Below are 8,753 nucleotides of genomic sequence, written 5' to 3'. Positions count from 1 at the left end.
TGGAAAAGGGAATCATTGCATTTTTTTGTGTTACTGGTTGTCTTCTTTTTTAAAAACAATTTTTTAGATTAATATTATCTCGTAATATTATCTAAAAAGGGATTACACTGTTTAAAAAAATTTAAATTTAACATTATCTCGTAAAAAGATTTTATTGTTTTTTAAATATGTTGTTATATATTTTTTTAGTCTTATTTCATAACATTTTTTAAAAATCTGTTGTTGAATATATCATTTAGAAAGAAATTATACTGTTTAAAAAAATTATTTTAACATTATCTCTTAAAACGAATTCTGTTTTTTTTTAAATATGTTATTATATTTTATTTTGGTCTTATTGTGTAATATTTTTTAAATCTGTTGTTGAATATATCATCTAAAAAAGGATTATATTGTTTAAAAATTTAAATTTAACATTATCTCATAAAAGGATTCTGTTGTATTTCAAATATGCTGTTATTTATTTGACTGAAAACAGGTTTCTTCAAAAAAAAAGTCCTACATGAGATAATTATTGTCCGTGACTGTTAACACTGGAAAAAGTTAGGTAGACATGTCAACTTATTCCTACTGGGTCTTCCCTTCCACCGTAGCCTATATGCGAGGGCCGGTTATCTGCACAGAAAAAAGAACTCATGAATGGGCGCCGAAAGAGTTTTCCGACGTGAAAACTTCGATGCTCAAGTCAGAATATGCTCACGAAAGGGAAGAACTCGGAAGTGAAGTGCAATGTATTGCATTGTAATTGTGTGTTAAAAATAAAATAAACCTGGTTATTTTTAAGCGATCCCTAAGAGAGTCCTACCGACTAGGAATATTTTCTTTCTAGTTGAATTTCATAATTTCCTTCTTATCCAAGATCCTTGTTTATCTTGAAAGATACGGTGATATCTTAATAAGGAAAAAATATCTTTGACTGATATTTCACCACTGCCTTGACATCACCTGTCTCGGTACTGGATCCCTCAAGCTCGAGAAACTTCAACTCCCAATATCCCCTTCTGTCACTCGCTCTACTTCGAGGCATATATCCCAGGCACCCTGGTCCTCAGCTACTATTCCATACATCCGGTTCCTCCTCGGCGCTGTCCCAGGACCTCAGTGGCCTGAACTCATATCTAGATCGGTCCCACCCCGCCTTTCTTCTTCTATTCCGGGCCTACTGCCCCGGTTCTTCCTTAAGAGGTCGGACCCGTACACCTATCTATATATCATTGACTTTTGTTAATTGCCATTGCATATAAAACAATCAACGGAAATTCTCTTCATTGGAACTTGAAATGAAGCTTGGATCAGAAGGAGTTAATGACATTCATATAGAAACCTTCATATCACATTTAATTAAATAACTATAGCTCATTGTTCTCATAAATTTTCTCTAGAGTCCTGAAAGTTCCTTTCGAAGTCGAAATTTCTTCTAATACGTTATGTGCAATTGTTAGTGAGGTTATGCTAATTGTTCTAGGGTCTTGCACTCGGAAGCTTAATATGTACATGTAATCAAATGGTTACAGTTGTTAATTAAACTCAAACCAATTTAATATCATCACCAATCAAATATATAAAAATACCTTTTTCGAAAATCCTTGCTTTCATCAAAATCTTTGCTCACAAACATTTTGGTAATATGATACGCGGTTGATAGACTTATTTCAACTTGAAATATTTTTTAGCGACACATTTGAAGAATCAACATAGTAGTCGCTTCACTAGATTTAGTAAGTCATCAAATCGTCAACCAAACTTCCCCACAGTGGACGTCAATAGACTATTTCTAAATAATAAATAACACTGAAATAGTTTGAACAATAATTAAGAAATTGAAAATATCAGTACTTACTATGTGTCTTCACGGATGATATTTAGTAGGTTTTGTAACACGTTCATCTATCTCTTTATTTTGTGCATATTCCTTCGTCATCACCTAGTCTATGACATCTGATAAATAAAAACAAACAATTAAACTTGAAAGTTGTTTATAACAATACAAAAAAAATTAAAGAATTATAAATAAATTTAACTAACCAAAAAATATATTTTTCATCAACTACTTTCTGATTTTTCAGTTCACTAAATGATATAAATTCATATATATATATATATATATATATATATATATATAGGATAGAAACGTGTCTTAAAAGAACTCACAAACTTAAGTCTTCTTAACAACAATGATTTTGTATTTATTTTTTGTGTTTTTCTTAGTACATAAGATTTTCAGCAACTATCAGGTCTTTAACAACAAACAAATGTCCCACTTTGAAAATTGGTCCAAACTTGTCCAAAACTGTATTTGCGATCGTCTCACGAATGCGGAACCCCAGAGAATAAGACAATTATATAGAAATTTTAGATTATTTCTAATGTTTTAGTAAGGAAACAAAAACTTAGTAATTTTACCTCTCGATTATTGAACACACATTCTATGCTAAAAATTTAGTTTTTATTAGACTTAGGTTCATACCGCTGAACCAAACGGAGCATCATAGCACAAAATTTCATGGACTGTGAAACCTCATGAATTGCACTGAACATGGGTGCTTTGAAATCTCGGTTGGTTTAGTCGTCATGAAATGGAAAAGGGAATCATTGCATTTTTTTTTGGTGTTACTGCTTGTCTTATTTTTTAAAAACAAATTTTTAGATTAATATTATCTCGTAATATCATCGAAAAAGGGATTATACTGTTTAAAAAATTTAAATTTAACATTATCTCATAAAAAAATTCTATTTTTTTTTAAATATGTTGTTATATATTTATTTAGTCTTATTGCGTAACATTTTTTTAAAATCTGTTGTTGAATATATCATATAAAAAGAAATTTTACTATTTAAAAAAATTATGTAACATTATCTCTTAAAACGGATTCTGTTGTTTTTTTAAATATGTTATTTATTATATATTATTTTGGTCTTATTGTGTAACATTTTTTAAATCTGTTGTTGAATATATCATCTAAAAAAGGATTATATTGTTTAAAAATTTAAATTTAATATTATCTCATAAAAGGATTCTGTTGTATTTCAAATATGCTGTTATTTATTTGACTGAAAATAGGTTTCTCCAAAAAAATTCCTACATGAGATAATGATTATCCTTGACTGTTAACACCGGAAAAAGTTAGGTAGACATGTCAACTTCTTCCTACTGGGTCTTCCCTTCCACCGTAGCCTATATGTGAGGGCCGGTTATCTACACAGAAAAAAGAACTCATGAATGGGTGCCGAAAGAGTTTTCCGACGTGAAAATTTCGATGCTCAAGGCAGAATATGCTCACGAAAGGGAAGAACTCAGAAGTGATGTGCAATGTATTGCATTGTAATTGTGTGTTAAAAATAAAACAAACCTGGTTATTTTTAAGTGATCCCTAAGAGAGTCCTACCGACTAGGAATATTTGCTTCCTAGTTGAATTTCATATTTTCCTTCTTATCCAAGATCCTTGTTTATCTTGAAAGATACGGTGATATCTTGGTAAGGAAACAAGATCTTTGACTGATATTTCACTACCGTCTTGACATCACCTGCCTCAGTCCTGGATCCCTCAAGCCCGAGAAACTTCAACTCCCAATACCCCCTTCTGCCACTCGCACTATTTCGAGGCATATATCCCAGGCACCCGAGTCCTCATCTACTATTACCCATAGATTCGGCTCCTCCTCGGCCCTGTCCCGGGACCTCAGTGTCCTGAACTCATATCTAGATCGGTCCCCACCCCACCTTTCTTCTTCTATTCCGGGCCTACTGCCCCTGTTCTTCCTTAAGAGGTCGAACCCGTACACCTATCTATATATCATTGAATTTTGTTAATTGTCATTGCATATAAAACAATCAACAGAAATTATCTTCATTGGAACATGAAATGAAGCTTGGATCAGGAGGAGTTAATGACATTCATATAGAAACCTTCATATCACATTTAATTAAATAACTATACCTCATTGTTCTCATAAATTTTCTCGAGAGTCCTGAAAGTTCTTTTCGAAGTCGAAATTTCTTCTAATACGTTATGTGCAATTGTTAGTGAGGTTGTGCTAATTGTTCTAGGGTCTTGCACTCGGAAGCTCAATCTGTATATGTAATCAAATTGTTAATCAAATGGTTATAGTTGTTAATTAAACTGAAACCAATTTAATATCATCACCAATCAAATATATAAAAAAAATACCTTCTTCGAAAACCCTTGCTTTTATCAAAATCTTTGCTCACAAAAATTTTGGTAATATGATACGCGGTTGATAGACTTATTTCACCTTGAAATATTTTTGAGCGACACATTTGAAAAATCAACATAGTAGGCTCTTCACTAGATTTAGTAAGTCATCAAATCGTCAACCAAACTTCCCCACAGTGTACGTCAATCGACTATTTCTAAAGAATAAATAACACTGAAATAGTTTGAACAATAATTAAAAAATTGAAAATATTAGTACTTACTATGTGTCTTCAAGGATGATATTGGTAAGTTTTGTAACACGTCCATCTATCTCTTTATTTTGTGCATATTCCTTCTTCATCACCTTGTGTATGACATCTGAAAAATAAAAACAAACAATTAAACTTGAAAGTTGTTTATAACATTATAGAAAAAATTTAAAGAAGAATAAATAAATTTAACTAACCAAAAAATATATTTTTCATCAACTACTTCCTGATTTTTCAGTTCACTAAATGATCTGAATTCATATATATATATAGGATAGAAACTTGTATTCAAAGAACTCACAAACTTGAGTCTTCTTAACAACAATGATTTTGTATTTATTTTTTGTGTTTTTTGTAGTACATATGATATTTCAATAAATATCAGGTCTTTAATAACAAACAAATGTCCTCTTTGAGAATTGGTCTAAACTTTTCCAACATCGTATTTGTGATCGTCCCATGAATATATGAACCCTAGAGAGTAAGACAATTATATAGAAATTTTTTATGAATATTTTTAATGTTTTAGTAAGAAAACAAAAACTTAGTAACTTTACCTCTTGATCGTGGAACACACATCTATGCTGAAAATTTCGTTCTTATTGGACTTAGGTTCATACCGATGAATCAAACGGAGCTTCATATCCCAAAATTTCATGGACTGTGAAACCTCATGGATTGCACTGAACATGGGTGATTCGAAATCTCGGCTGGTTTAGTCGTCATGAAATGGAAAAGGGAATCATTGTATTTTTTTGGTATTACTGATTGTCTTCTTTTTTAAAAACAAATATTTAGATTAATATTATCTCGTAGTATCATCAAAAAATGATTATAATATTTAAAAATTTAAATTTAACATTATCTCATAAAACAATTCTGCTATTTAAAAAATATGTTGTTATATATATTTTTTTTATTGCGCAATAATTTTTTAAATCTGGTGTTGAATATATCATCTAAAAAGAGATTTTACTGTTTAAATATTTTAATTTAATATTCTCTCTTAAAAAGAATTCTGTTTTTTTAAATATGTTATTATATATATTTTGGTCTTATTGCGTAAAATTTTATTAAATATGTTGTTGAATATATAATCTAAAAAAAATATTATATTGTTTAAAAATTTTAAATTTAACATTATCTCCTAAAGGATTTGTTGTTTTTTAAATATGCTGTTATATATTTTTTGGTTAACATTGTTTTAAAAATATATTATATAAAAGGGATCATATTATTTAAAAAATTTAAATTTAAAATTATCTTGTAAAAGGGATTATGTTGTTTTTTAAATATGTTGTTATATATATTTTTTGGTCTTATTGCGTAACGTTTTTTAAATATGTTGTTGAATATTTTTTTGTGTCTTTTCTTATCATCGCAAAAAGTTAAATTTAATATTATCTCGAAATATAATCTGAAAATTAATCTACTGTTTTTCTTCTTTTTTAAAGCCAAAGTTTGAATTTATTGTTATCTTTTAACTGTTTTACTTCCTTTTAAAATCCAAATTTTGAATTTATTGTTATCTCGTAATATTTTATGCATTAATGACTAATCATACCTTTATAGAGTAGAAATAATGCTAATAATCGTTAAATGATATATATATATATATATATATATATATATATATATATATCTTACTATATTATTAAATTAGCGACTCTCTAATTAACAAAATTTCAATTAATTGGTGAAGCTTGATTTGAAATTACCATTATCTGTTAACTTAATTTTCAATAAAATCAAAATTATTGGGCAAAATAGTCATTTTATACGGTTTTCTCTTTTCTAGCCATTAAAAGCTCACTTTGTGCCCTTTGATATTATTGTATTTACAAAAATGACACTCACTTTATAAGATATATATATTTTTTGTGAATATTTGTTTATGAAAATATTATATTTTTATTATTTTTAATTTTACAATTTATTATTTATTTTTTTCGTTAAAAAACCGAAATGTACGAGCACGCAACGCGTGCAGCGAAATACTATTATATATATACACACACACTAAAAAAATTTTGATCTAGAAATGTTTTGTATTTCATCTCAAATTTAATATAAATCAAAATTTTTTACATCCCAATAAGTATAAATTTTTAAAAATAACTATCAAATATTTCGTGTATGCATACTAAAACTTGAGATTAAATATAAATTAGACTGATTTTTTTTGTTGTTATTTTATATTTTTATATACACTGTAATTAGGTGATTTTTTTAAAAAAAAAATATTAACCCTATTTTTTTAATAAAAATTTTAATTGTTCACGTACAAGGTATTGTATTTGAGTTTTTTTTAAGGTAAATTAAACTTTTATATAAAAGGAAAGATTTTTCTTTTGAATAGATAAGAGAAAAATATTATAAGGTGTTGGAAAATATAGTTTTGGTGTTAAGTAATTTAAAAGACAAAACGGAACCGAGGCAAAATTGAAAACAATATTTTAAGTAATTTAAAAGACAAAACGGAACCGAGGCAAAATTGAAAACAATATTTTAAGTAAACTATATACAAGTTTAACTTATACTACACAACTGTACTAGACGTTTGAAATATTCAAAGGTCCGTGATTGGAAGCATTTGAGTAAAAGTATTAATTAAACCATGGCTGAGCTCAAAACATTAACTGAATCTTAATTGGACAAGTATCTCGAATAGTCAAGGATAATCAACTAGACAGATGAACAACTGAAGAAAGTACGTCTGATTTACTCAAATTAAAGGAATATTTAAGAATTCCAATGATGCTTTTCATAGAATAATCATTTGAGATCAAGCTATTTATGGATAAAGTTTTTCATACAATCTCAACGATCATTTCAAAAGTTGCAGCCACTACCAGTGTACGAGGATTAGTACAAATGACGTGGATAAGAAGACACATTAATAGCTACTATTTTTCTGCAGCATATCTACCTCGAAAAATATGACCATTACAACAGGTTTCCTATAAGTAGTTGAGGGGATTCAGCCGAGAGATCTCTTGAATTTTCGGAATTGTAAAGTACTATCAAGCTTTCAACACTCAACTGAATTATCAATACACGAAATTTCAAATCATGCACACTCTCAAAGTATAGTATCTGATCATTGAAGGATCAAATTGTGCTTAGCATTCAATCGTAAATCACAGTATTTTTATATCATTCGAGCATTGTTATTGTAATCAGTTGAGATATTAGGATTTTCAATTTGGCAGCATTAAGTCCAAACTAAATTGGAGGTTTTGCAAAGCGTTGTAACACTCAAAGTATTCTAGTAAAATTCTTCCAACATTGGAATAAGGGGTGACGTAGAAGTATTTGAAGTCTTCAAACATCCAGAAACAATCTTTGCTTTCTTAATTGATGTTTACTTCTGCACTTCAATTTACCAAGTCATTTCATATATAGTTTTAATCTATCAGTTGACCTTTTTTCGCACTATTACTTGTTGGTCAATTGATATCGACAGTCGAGAAAGATCGAGTTCAGTTTCCAACCCAACTGAATTCAGTTTTGAAGGAGAAAACTTTATAGTTTGTGTGTATTAACCCCCTCCTCCCCCTCTATACACTCATCTGATCCTTATAGGTTGTATCAGAGCAAAGGTTCTTACACAATCAATACTAGTGATTCTATGAAAAACTAATTTCCTCTACAAGTTAAGAAAATAATTCGCATCCTAAATCTAATAACCAGAATAAACAAAACCAAAAGATGCAAATCTTGTGTGCCGAAAACTGGATCAACAACAAATCTTCAACCAACACTTTTGCACGGTGTTGTCTTCCGATGTCTCCGATGTGCATGACAACACATTAAAAGAAGCAATCGGCTACAAGAAATTCTTCAAATTTTTGATCTCTTCAACATGACAAGCTCTCTCTATTCTGTGTATCAAAGTCTGAAGTCTCTTTCCATGCAGAAATCCTATCGGTATATATAGATATGTTCTAGTCTTGATAGGAATTCTTAATTTGTTTCCTACAAAATAATAAAACAAACATCATTAGGAAAGAAACTCTTTTTAAGTAAGAGATCAAATCTTTCAATTAAAGATAATCAATAGTTGTAGGAAAGCAAAACACATAAATAAGATCTTATGAAAAAAGAAAATAGATTCAAAGAATTTATGTCTTGTAAGGCAAGTCATATTTTCTTTCATATTTAAATATATTATAGTTGTTTAGAAAACTGAAGTCATAAACTTCAAATCCATTCATTTCATGTTTATGTATTGTTACCAGTTAATTAAGATGGATTTCAAGTTCATTCAATAATAGTGATAATAGTGTCATTTGAAAATTCATCGTACTTTATATAGTTAAATAG

This window comes from Henckelia pumila, chromosome 4, assembly GCF_033568475.1.
Source record: "Henckelia pumila isolate YLH828 chromosome 4, ASM3356847v2, whole genome shotgun sequence".
Classification (NCBI taxonomy): Eukaryota; Viridiplantae; Streptophyta; class Magnoliopsida; order Lamiales; family Gesneriaceae; genus Henckelia; species Henckelia pumila.
This window is presented reverse-complemented; position numbering follows the sequence as displayed.